We start from the raw sequence: 12,218 nt of genomic DNA on the forward strand, positions 1-12,218 counted from the left end.
TTTCTCTCTCCTCTTATTCTTACTTGTTCTGTTTTGGTTTTTTGCCCCACTTATGCCTGAATAATGTTTCTCTGTCTCTCTTCAGTTACCTCAGGCAGTACTGTTTCATAACACACAAGACATTGGGGCAAATGCCCCTGTCAAAAATTCACTAAACCCAGATAACAATAATTAAAACCTCATGCTGCCTGGGAAATATTCATCTACAGTTAGTTACATCTTAGTGGATACAGGCCACCGTCCCTTCCAGGTCAGGACACTCTGATGTACCCAATCCCCATCTTTGAAACGTGTGCCACTGACTTCAATAGTGAAACAGTATCCTTGCTTCCTCACTACTGAAGACCAAAGAACAACATGTGTCCATTTTTCCAGTCACTTCTGAATGTTGTGTGTGCATAATTTGATAAACCAAGAAAAAACTTCTGGGGGAAGACAGTCAATCTTTACTGATATGCTGTAACATCCCAGGCCTTGTGCTCAAACGCTCTTTTAATTACTCCTTTCCTACCTGACCAGAGAGGAAGTCTTCAGCACAGGCAGTTCTCTGAAGGCAAGCAATAGAGGACCAAACTCCATGGCACAACCAAGCCTCGTGTTTCCTTGTTTCATGGACTTTTCTTTCTCACCATCCTCTGGAATGGGCCTAGAGCCACTCAGCTCACTCTGGCCATGTTTTCCCAAGGGATGAACAACCGTTGCCAAGACTGGAGTCACTGTTGTCTCAAGCAGCTGAAGAGAAGCACCTCTCTCTAGCGTGCCCTCAAAACTGAAGTCCCTGTAGCAGACTGCATATTGGGCGTTCAACCAATAGAAAACTCTCATCTCAGACCCTTTTCCTAGTATGTCACTTTCACGTGTTGGCTGTCTTTACTTAATTCTTCACATTGCATGACACCATAAGGCTAACACTTATAAGCAAATTTCCAGACCTAAAAGACTGACTCCAGATTTCTTAGCCCAGACTGCTTCTGGATGTGGACAGAGAATGAATAAAAACATTCAAGTTTACCTGAATTCTGTTTTCTAGAATGCCAAGTTCTCAGGCCAGTTGCTCTCTGGTAGTTTTACCAGGGTAGGGGTTCTTTTGAAGCACTGCTTACAGAGTGTACTTTTGATATGGCTTCCACACAAGCCTCCTTCTTCACAGTCCTCCTGGGAGTCAGCCTGCTGAACAGAAAAGGGAAAAAGTCTTGGGGGGGCAGGAGATTCCATATAGACACAAACAATGGTGCCAGCCTAGCTGCTGTCTTTATGTCAAGTGGGAAACTTCTAAGTCCAGAGATTACATTCCATTTTTAACTGAATGGGACACTGGGAGCTTGACATATGCCTATCAGAAAAAATGAGAGTCAACACTGTTGGGATCTACGAACTGTTAAGAAACAATCCACAGAATTATATGCAAATGAAATGCAAAGCCATAGAAAAACAGGTTATCACTAAACTGATGGAAGAATTTTTCACATACTGATACATGTTAGTTGCTCAGTCATGTCTGATTCTCTGCAGACCCCATGGACTGTAGACCACCAGGCTCCTCTGTCCACAGGATTCTCCAGGCAAGAACACTGGAGTGAGCTGCTATTTCCTTCTCCAACTGACTCATGGCAAAGTCCTTATACTTGTGCTAATCAGAAAAACTTCTCTTATGGCCTGTCATATGTACATTGCACATCTGCTTGAACTATTAAAAAGACACAGACTCCCTTTATTAGATTGTTTTCAATACCTACTTTCAAGATAAGGACAAACGTCCCCCTTCTGATGATTCCCAGGCTGGTACTCCTTGGAGGATGAGTTTCCCTTTGAAGATAGCGAGGTCATGCTGCTAGCTGAGTACATGCTAATCTTTCTCATTTCAAACTTTGAAGTGACATACTCCATCATATCTGATGTTTGTTCTTTGTTATGAAAAAGTATAGATCTGTGTTTCAGGCATTCCAACTGGAGCCAGATAGCCATGATGGTTGTGGTTCCACACATGTTCCTGTATCACTGAGATCCTGAATTTCCTGAACTGTATCAAACTCCAGGACACAAACTAGCCCTTCAAAAAAGAAGAAGAAGAAGAAGAAGAGGACTGCTAGCAGCTGCCAGCTGCAAACTTACAGTCTCAAGGTCTCCCTCTGTGAGTAGGAAGGGTTTCAGACCTCAACCAATACTTACTTACAATACAATACTTATACCACCCTTATTTCTTGCCAGCTCCAATGGTAACTCTTTAGAAATAACTCATGGAACTAAGTACAACGCTGCAGATTTTGCCTTGATAAGCCTCCTCCATTTTGTAATCCAGGGGAAGACAATTCAAGTGAATCTGGAACTTGTGTCTTCTGGGGTCTAGTTTTAAGTTTGGCAAAAATAAACTCTCTTCTATTCTTACTGAGAATTGTTTCTTAATTATTTCCATCAACTCAACAGAAATTAACCACTTAAAACTGAAAACAAAACAATAAAAACAACAAAAAAGAACCAAACCAATTCAAAATTCCAAACTTGGTCTCCTGGAAAACATATATTTTTATCAACTAAATTAAAGATATTTGAAAATGTATGTGCCATTCTGTACATTTACAGTGCCAACTTTAATTAAGACTTTTGATAGAGAAGCATTTGATGGGCAACAGGGCTAACAACTTCATTTTCTGTCTCAAGAAAATGCCCAAGCCACTCTCAATCTTTTTACCCAATTTATTGCAGAAACACAGCCCGATAAAGCCTGTCACTGCAATCTTAGTGGTCACTTATACTTTGCATCAAGTCATTTAGATGATCCAACAACAAAGCCCAGACGCTGATGCAAACTTATCGCTTGATGAGCTGATGAATCCATGTTGGGGGAACTACCTGGATCACACAGAAACTGCTGGCCAATTGTTCAGTTTCTGGAAGCACAAGATGTTCCACTCCTATCTATTTCAACCGCTTCCTACCATAAACCCTCATCCAAAATTTATGACCTTGAAGGAATCCCGTGAGGCAAGTGTTAATTAAATGAAAAACAAGTTCAGCGGCCTTAAGTACCAGAAGTATCAGATACTTCTGAAGCTGCTATCATCCTTTCACCTAAATTTTGTTTCAGGACTCTCTAATTTTCACATACTTAAACAGTTTGCTTCCAGTTGCAATCTGTGACTCTGGGTTCCTCGGGATTAGGTTCAGGTATGCTCTTTCCAAAACGAACAGCCTAACTTCCCTGTGTACGCTACACATTTCCCTTGGCATCTTCAGAGACCCACTGCGTTCCATTTCTAAATCGTTTCATTTGAGGGTGCGATCATGATACTTTGAATACTATGGGTGAATGATAAGGCCAGGGTCTACCCAATCATGCTCTTGGATCTCAACTACTCAGGAGCTTCCTGCGTGTAAAGTGAAACCCACCCCGTTACTCACATGCCACAGAGACTGAAGAAAGGGGAAAACCACACTAGATAGGTAGGTAGATGTTTAACAAGCAAAGGAATTTACTTTATGCCAGAATCTTTAAGAACATTAAATAGAAGCCTTAACAGTTCAGTCAGCTATCCTGTCCACAGGCGCCAACAACACCTTGCTGTCTCAAAAGTGTGTCCTTGTTAAGCTTAACTCTTGGGGAAATCAAGCAGAATGCACATTTCAAGCACAAGGCTGGGGGGATGGGTGAGGTGATTCAATTACCTAGGTTCATCTCCCAGGTCGACCTGGGTCATATTTTCTCCATGAATTCCAGCAACACATGCCCAACACAGCACTGAATGTGTGGCTAAGAATAGCCCATCCCATACAAATACAACATAATCTATAAAACAATGTTCTCTGACAATATCCCCCTAAAGGGGAATAAGATATAACTGTTTAATAGTTGAAGGAAAGAGAAACTCACCATCTGTAGCTGGTTATTCCTTCTCTGGTCTGGGAGTATCAGAAAACCACAAGTGCAGAAAAGAAGGGTGTGACTCAACAACTTGTGAGAAGAAAAAGACAATTTAAATAAGGTGGGAAGTACCATGATAGCCCCACAGCATCCAAGACAGATCTCGTTATACCAACATGAAAACAAAATACGACCTGAAGTGACAACTAATATTTCTTAAATTGTGTGTTTAAAAAGAAAAGGGGGATGCAGCAACTCAGATGACCGATGACACAGCTGTGTTTGAAAGGAATGATTTGGATGAAAAATACTACCATGCCAACATTTCAATTCAGTTTGAACTCCTGGCGATTCAAAAATTAAAACACATACATATTACCAACTTTAGTATATTCTTTTGCCACTCAGGTTTATGAAACTCAAAAATATGGACTAAGATGAAGAAAATTAAGACTATTTAGAATTTGGAATGCAAATAATTGCACCGGCTCTTAATTAAAGTTAATTAGTTAAAATAATGCTGATGTGAGTGTGCTTGTTTTGCTGTACATCTGGCAGAATGCCCAACAAAAACACCATTGGCAAAACACCATTATTTTAACTAAACATATGTTTTGTGGAAGCACATGACTCTTCCCAAACAGTAGGTTGCTCTCCACCCTCAAATGCATCTAGGACTTATTTACTTACAGCACAAGGAGTTACTTGAGTAGAAAGCTTCAGGCATGAGCACAATAACTTCCTTTGCAGAAGGAGGGCCTCAACTATAGCATTTGTGAAGGCATAAAACCCCCAAGCTGGTCCAGGATCTATGTCTTAATCATGGCTCCAGAGGCCAAATGGTCATTCTGGCTGCTTTCCTTTTTGTGTGTGTTTGATTTTCTGCCCACTCTAAAGATGGTTATCAGGTGGTACCTGTGGATTGCTGCCAACAGGACCAGAAGCTGTCTTCAAGTCTCAGGAGAATGTCTTGAAGACATCCAGATTCTAGTCCTTCGTCCTCAGGTGCCAGAGATTGGGAAGTGATGAGACCATCTTGTGGATCAGGACAGTCTTGTCTCAAGAAGGTGGACGTTTTTGTTGATAAACTTTCCTGAAACTTCTGATTAGATGGTTTCTCTTGCCAAAGCACTGACTGCCAGACCTCCACCACCTCCCAACTGGACAACTCAAGTGGTAGGCTGCTTGTCAGAGCAGAGGCTTTTATATTTTGGCTTCACCATGCAGCTCATGGGATCTTAGTTCCCCAACCAGGGATCAAATCCAGGCTCCCTGCAGTGGAAGCATGCAGTCCCAACCACTGGACCACCAGCGAAGTCCCAGAGCAGAGGCTTTGATGTGCACAGCATCCAGGGTATCCCAAGAGCATGCAGATTTACTTCTGCACAGGCCATCAGATGACTATGTGGGTGTCACTGGACCCAAAAGGGGTTAAACAATAGCCCTTTGCTCTATCTACAGCCTGCAGAAGTCCTGCCAACACAGGATCTGAGTGTTTCTCGCCACCCTTGATGTAGTCTTCCTCCCACTATATTGAAATACACAATCCTTTCCACAAGGAGTCCCATTCCAAATCTCAAGCCCCATTTGTCATGAGGCTACCACACTCAGACCCTTTTCCAGAGGCACCTAACAGTCTCACCATGTGTAGCCACCTAACAGTCTTCCTGTCAAATGAAAATAGAGGTAGATGTATACGTAATTACCAATAAGGAGAACTGGAAAGATGGGACAGAGCAGTATGAATGAACCAAAACACAACAAAGACGTCACAGTGAATTCAAAGATACACTTGTGGAATCAATGGAATGTCACATACAACTTGAAAATCCTATGTATCCTTTTCAAAGGAAGGGAGCAGGGTCTGTTGAAGGAAGACCACAAAGAGTCAGAATACAGACTTTTTTTTTAAATCCATAACGAAAAATTCCAGGTACGTATGCAGGCCCATACATTCAAACATGCTAAAGCAAAGGAAAGTGAGGTTCCCAGCCTTTCCAGAGTAATGGGTTGGAGATGTTATTGTACCTTCTCCTGCCATTTTTTTTTATATTGAAAATGCTCCAGGGGAAAATAATATGCGAAGTCTCCAGTGTATTAAGGACTGAAGCTCTGAAGCACTCATTACTAGTTAGAGGCTTAAGTTGCTTCCAGTTGCCAGATCTGACATTCACCACCATGAAAAGAGCTCACGTTCCTAGACCTGAGTGTTCAAGTCACATCACATTCCCTCCTCTTCTATACACCAAGCACATTTCAGATGTGCCTTCCAATCTTGCCAGAAAAGTAACACATGTGAACAACTCCTTCTTATATCTCATCTTCTTGTTATGGTTCCAGTTCAGGGATGGTGCAGACAGAAGAGCTGGGCCACATTTGTCATTACAATGTGAGATTTCACTAACACTTCAGGAAGGCTGCCTCTCCTGGTGTCCAAGCTTCCTCAGAATCCAGGTGGAGCTGGGAAACACTCAAGGAGGCAACAGGACAAAGGGGAAACAAGCCTTTCAGGCTTTCAAGTCAAGGATGGGTCTTCTTGCCTACATGTGTTTCCCAAACACTAAGTGTTGCTTATTCCTTTTTTTCTATCACGATGGCCCTGTATCCCAAGAAAGAAGGTCTGAAAGAGGGTCAGGAGAAAGTTTCTTTCTTCCTCCTAAGTCTGAGACCTTGGTCAGCTTGGCAGCATGTCAATAAGAGCCTGAAATTTTTCTTTGCTGAAGGCTGCTTCTGGAGTTTCTGGTGGCTTCTGTTCCCATGCATCCACATTCAGGAAGGGTTGTACCTTTTCTTAAATGTCTTTGGCTGACAAGAGTTCATCTAAAAGGCTTGATAAGCTTCCAAGTGCTGAGTGCTGGTGTTGGTCCAGCAAAGGGGACGTCCTTTTCACTTGAGAGTGCCTGCTACTGCCGGACATGTGGCTCAGCGCGTGCAGGCTGCAGAATCTTTCTTTCCCGAGACTCCCATCTGCAGATTACAACTTGGGTCCCCTGTTCCGTGGCTTGGGATAAGCACGGCCAAGCCAAATCCTACAAGTGTGGCTAAGGACTATCAAGGTCAGGCTGAGGAGAGTCTTGGAGGGGGAGTGCTTTCAAGCCAGTCTGCAAGTTGCTCTCCTGGTATGTTCCTTGGGATGGAGGCCAGAGAGCTGTGTGAGTAGGTGGAGACCCACTCCCAGATTTGGTCCTGCTGAGGAGTGACTTGGAACTGTTCCAAGAGGTTTAGAGTTTTCTCTTCCTTGCACAGCTTGGGTAGGCTGCACCACCATGGACCTCAATGACCAGCCCGCAGAGGGCACACAAGGAACAACATGGGGAATAAAAAAGGAGCTGCTGTGGCAAAAGATTGGATGCTCTAAAGCAAATTGGCAGGAGGCAATTGATGAGAGCTACTGTGGGCTTTTGTTTCCAAGAACAGTCAGATCTAGCCTGGCATTGGGGCCTTCTGCCAAGAACTTTGGGCTTCTCAGGTGGCTCAGTGGTAAAGAATCCACCTGCCCATGCAGGAGACACAGGAGACTTGAGTTTGATCACTGGAATGAAGAGATCCCCTGGAGCAGGAAATGGCAACCCACTCCAGTATTCCTGCCTGAAAAATTCCATGGACTGAGGAGCTTGGCGGGCTGTAGTCAATGGGGTCACAAAGAGCTGGACACAGCTGAGCACATATGCACGTGCCAGGACCTTCACAGGCCCACCTCTGCTCTGCTCCAGGTGCCAAGCTCTTCGGTTCCAAAACCACATCTAGGGAAGAAGGGAGGTATGCACATCAGAAGTAACATATTCCAAATCAATTTGACCCAGTCTGTCAGGTAGAGGGCATTTTTGGTTAGGCCTAATCAGGGGAATTTGATCTAGATCTGCAAACTAGTCCTTGGAAATGACGGGCACATCAGGTCAACACCAGACACTTGGCTTCCAGCAGATCCCCCACTGACTGGCCAGAATGTCAGGCCCTTCACACACTGCCCAGCACCTGTACTGCCCTCTCTTCTGAAAATGGATGCCTTCAGATCAGCCCCCTTAGGAGTCCTCTAGGGAATAGCCAGAGATTCACCTTCACTTTCTTACACACTAGGCTCGAGGGCCTCAGCATTGCTCCAAACATTCCTGCGTTTGTCAGTGCCTAGGGTCCAAATGAAAAATCACCTTTCTTTGATCCAATGCCTTTCCTGGTTTGGCATAAGTTAAAATACATGGATCCAGTCCCCATGTCCACTGAGTATGTTCACCAGCCCATCTCTTATGGACAGAGGTCCAGGACCCAGCAGGTATCGAGTCCAGATGAAAATCACCTGGGTCTAGATTCAGCCCCCAACTTTCTAGACTAAATCAATAAAGAGGCTCTGCTAATTAGGTTGAGGTTCCTCCCGACCCATGGTGAACAGATGTAAGCCACTTGAAGCACAGATACAGGTCCTGATTCAAATGTGAGTCTTTCAGAGACTGTCTCCATATGCCCATGGACCTGCTTCTTGACTCCTGATTCTCAAAAACACTATGTCAATAATGTACAGAGTACAACAGTTCTCATCTAGGGGCAACAGTCCCTCCTTCCAACTGAGGATAATAGGGAAGACACCAAATCATTAAGGTATCCCTTTAAGAAGAACTATATAAAAGAGATCTTCATGACCTAGATAACCATGATGGTGTGATCGTTCATTTAGAGCCAGACATCCTGGAATGTGAGGTCAAGTAAGCCTTAGGAAGCATCACTATGAACAAAGCTAGTGGAAGTGATAGAATTCCAGTTGAGCTATTTCAAATCCTAAAAGATGATGCTGTGAAAATGCTGCACTCAATATGCCAGCAAATTTGGAAAACTCAGCAGTGGCCACAGGACTGGAAAAGGTCAGTTTTCATTCCAGTCCCAAAGAGAGGCAATGCCAAAGAATGCTCAAACTACCACACAATTGCACTCATCTCACATGCTAGTAAAGTAATGCTCAAAATTCTCCAAGCCAGGCTTCAACAGTAAGTGAACTGTGAACATTCAGATGTTCAAGCTGGGTATAGAAAAGGCAAAGGAACCAGAGATCAAATTGCCAACAATTTGATCACAGAAAAAAGCAAGAGAATTCCAGATAAACATCTGCTTCTGCTTCACTGATTACGCTAAAACCTTTGACTGTGTGGATCACAGCAAACTGGAAAATTCTAAAATAGATGGGATACTGGACCACCCTACTTACCTCCTGGGAAACAGGTATGCAGGTCAAGAAGCAACAGTTAGAACCGGACATGGAACAACGGACTGGTTCCAAATTGCGAAAGGAGTACGTCAAGGTTACATACTGTCACCCTGCTTATTTAACTGCTATGAAGAGTACATCATGAGAAATGTCAGGTGGGATGAAGCATAAGCTGGAATTAAGATTTCTGGGAGAAATATCAATAACCTCAGATATGCAGATGATACTACCCTTATGGCAGAAAGCAAAGAGGAACTAAAGAGGCTCTTAGTGAAAGTGAAAACAGAGAGTGAAAAAGCTGGCTTAAAACTCAACACTGACAAAACTAAGATCATGGTATCTGGTCCCATCACTTCATGGCAAATAGATGGGGGAAAATGGAAACAGTGACAGACTTTATTTTTGTGGGCTCCAAAATCACTGCAGATGGTGACTGCAGCCATGAAATTAAAAAATACTTGCTCCTTGAAAGAAAACCTAAAACAAACCTATACAGCATATTAAAAAGCAGACATTACCTACAATGGTCCATTTAGTCAAAGCTATGGTTTTTCCAATAGTCATGTATGGATATAATAGTTGGACCAAAAAGAAGACTGTTCATTAAATAAGGCCAGATTTCTTCCTTGACTTGTAACTGATCCTGCAGGCATGGCTAGTCCTCTGTATACTTGGAGAATTTGTTGAAAAATGAAAGATTACTCATACATATTTAAAGTTTTCTAAAAGAGAAGTAGGCTATCTAAAGCATCTCTAAAAACATCTTGTACATTTTGAAAAGTGAGAAATTTAATTTAGAAATATTAAATATTAAATTAGTAGGTCATCCTACTAATGAGCATTGCACATAACTCTGAAACATTAGAGATCTTTGCACTGAAGCCAGAAACTTGCCTTAATTCCCAGAATCACCATCATTACTCAGCATCTCTGGAAATTCTAGCTAACATGTTAAGCAAAAAAAAAAAAAAAAAGGCAAAACAGAAGATAAAATTTGTTATTGTGTATGGTATTGAAATCCCAAAGAAAAATTATTAAAATTTAAGAGTGAGTTCAGTAAGGTAGTCACTACTAGATGAATACTGAAGTGTCACAACCATTGTCAAAGGAAACAAAAATAAGTCAATAATTTGTAGTGATCCCCCTTAAAAAGAAGACTGAGCCCTGAAAAACTGATGCCTTTGAACTGTGCTGTTGGAGAAGACTCTTGAGAGGCCCTTAGAACACAACTAGATCAAACCAGTCAATCCTAAAGGAAATCAGTCCTGAATATTCATTGGAAGGACTGAAGCTGAAGCTCCAATACTTTTGCCATCTGATGCAAAGAGCCGACTCAGTAGAAAAGACCCTGATCCTGGGAAAGACTGATGGCAGGAGAAGGGGCAGATCACAGCAGGATCCTCTATGACCCACCTCCCAGAGTAATGGAAATAAAAGCAAAAATAAACAAATGGGACTTAATTAAAAGCTTTTTCACAAAGAAGGAAACTATAAGTAAAGGTGAAAAGACAGCCTTCAGAATGGGATAAAATAACAGGAAACAAAGCAACTGACAAAGAATTAATCTCAAAAATCTCAAAAAATATAAAAAATTAATCTCAAAAATATACAGCTCATGCAGCTCAATTCCAGAAAAATAAACGACCCAATCAAAAAACTGGCCAAAGAACTAAACAGTTATTTCTTCTTTGTATTTCTCCAAAGAAGACACACAGATGGCTAACAAACACATGAAAAGATGCTCAGTATCACTCATTATCAGAGAAATGCAAATCAAAACCACAATGAGGTACCATCTCACGTCAGTTAGAATGGCTGCTATCAAAAAGTCTACAAACAATAAATGCTGAAGAGGGTGTGGAGAAAAGGGAACCCTCTTACACTGTTGGTGGGAATGCAAACTAGTATAGCCACTATGGAGAACAGTGTGGAGAGTCCTTAAAAAACTGGAAATAGAACTGTCATATGACCCAGCAATCCCACTGCTGGGCATACACACCAAGGAAACCAGAACTGAAAGAGACATGTACCCCAATGTTCATCGCAGCACTGTTTACAATAGCCAGGATATGGAAGCAACCTAGATGTCCATCGGCAGACGAATGGATAAGAAAGCTGTGGTACACATACACAATGGAATATTACTCAGCCATTAAAAAGAATGCATTTGAATCAGTTCTAATGAGGTAGATGAAACTGGAGCCTATTATACAGAGTGAAGTCAGAAAGAAAAACATCAATACAGTATACTAATGCATATATATGGAATGTAGAAAGATGGTAATGATGACCCTATATGCGAGACAGCAAGAGACACAGATGTATAGAACAGTCTTTTGGACTCTGTGGGAGAAGGCAAGGGTGGGATGATTTGAGAGAATAGCACTGAAACATGTATATTATCATATGTGAAACAGATTGCCAGTCCAGGTTTGATGCATGGGACAGGGTGCTCAGGGCTGGTGCACTGAGATGACCCTGAGGGATGGGATGGGGAGGGAGATGGGAGGTGGGGTTCAGGATGGGGAACACATGTACACCCATGGCTGATTCATGTCAATGTACGGCAAAAACCACTACAATATTGTAAAGTAATTAGCCTCCAATTAAAATTAATTAATTAATTTAAAACAAAAAGAAGGAACGACAGAGGATGAGATGGTTGGATGACATCACCGACTCAATGGACATGAGTTTGAGCAAGCAGCAGGAGGTGGTGAAGGACAGGGAAGCCTGGAGTGCTGCTGTCGGGTTGCAAAGAGTTGCACACTGAGCAACTGAACAACAAATCCCTTTAAGAGGGCAGGCTCTGCACGAGTTCAATGACCTTGAAAACCCCAAACACAATGCAGACAACATGCTGCCACACACAGTTCAGTGCTCCCACTGTGATAACCAAGATGCTTCTCAGGCAATGTAACAGCACTGTTGAGCTTCAACAGCATTTAAGGTATTGACTACAGAGAGCAACGCCTCCTCCTCCCGCTTTTGTCCTGCCATTCTGCACATGGTATGCACTGCTGCCAATATGATTTGGGAATTCTTACCTTGGAAGGACTCTCACTTGCAATGCCAGGACTCTAAAACCCACAGCTTTGCCTTCAATCAGCAGGATAACCCCCCTAAAGCCTACATGTATCCAGTATTACCCCAGAGTTTAATAAC

At 42.5% G+C, this 12,218-nt stretch overlaps 1 long non-coding RNA gene across 1 annotated transcript; it reads right to left on the reverse strand.

The window, feature by feature from the left end:
* Positions 1 to 1,744: 1,744 nt before the first annotated feature.
* Positions 1,745 to 7,381, reverse strand: LOC113885487. Its single transcript, XR_003509226.1, has 3 exons — positions 4,550 to 7,381; positions 3,869 to 3,949; positions 1,745 to 2,050 (listed from the first exon to the last, which is right to left on the reverse strand). It is a non-coding gene; the product is annotated as an uncharacterized LOC113885487 (long non-coding RNA).
* Between the last annotated feature and the right edge of the window lie 4,837 nt (positions 7,382 to 12,218).

The sequence above is a fragment of the Bos indicus x Bos taurus genome, chromosome 28 (genome assembly GCF_003369695.1).
Source record: "Bos indicus x Bos taurus breed Angus x Brahman F1 hybrid chromosome 28, Bos_hybrid_MaternalHap_v2.0, whole genome shotgun sequence".
In the NCBI taxonomy this organism is placed as follows: Eukaryota; Metazoa; Chordata; class Mammalia; order Artiodactyla; family Bovidae; genus Bos; species Bos indicus x Bos taurus.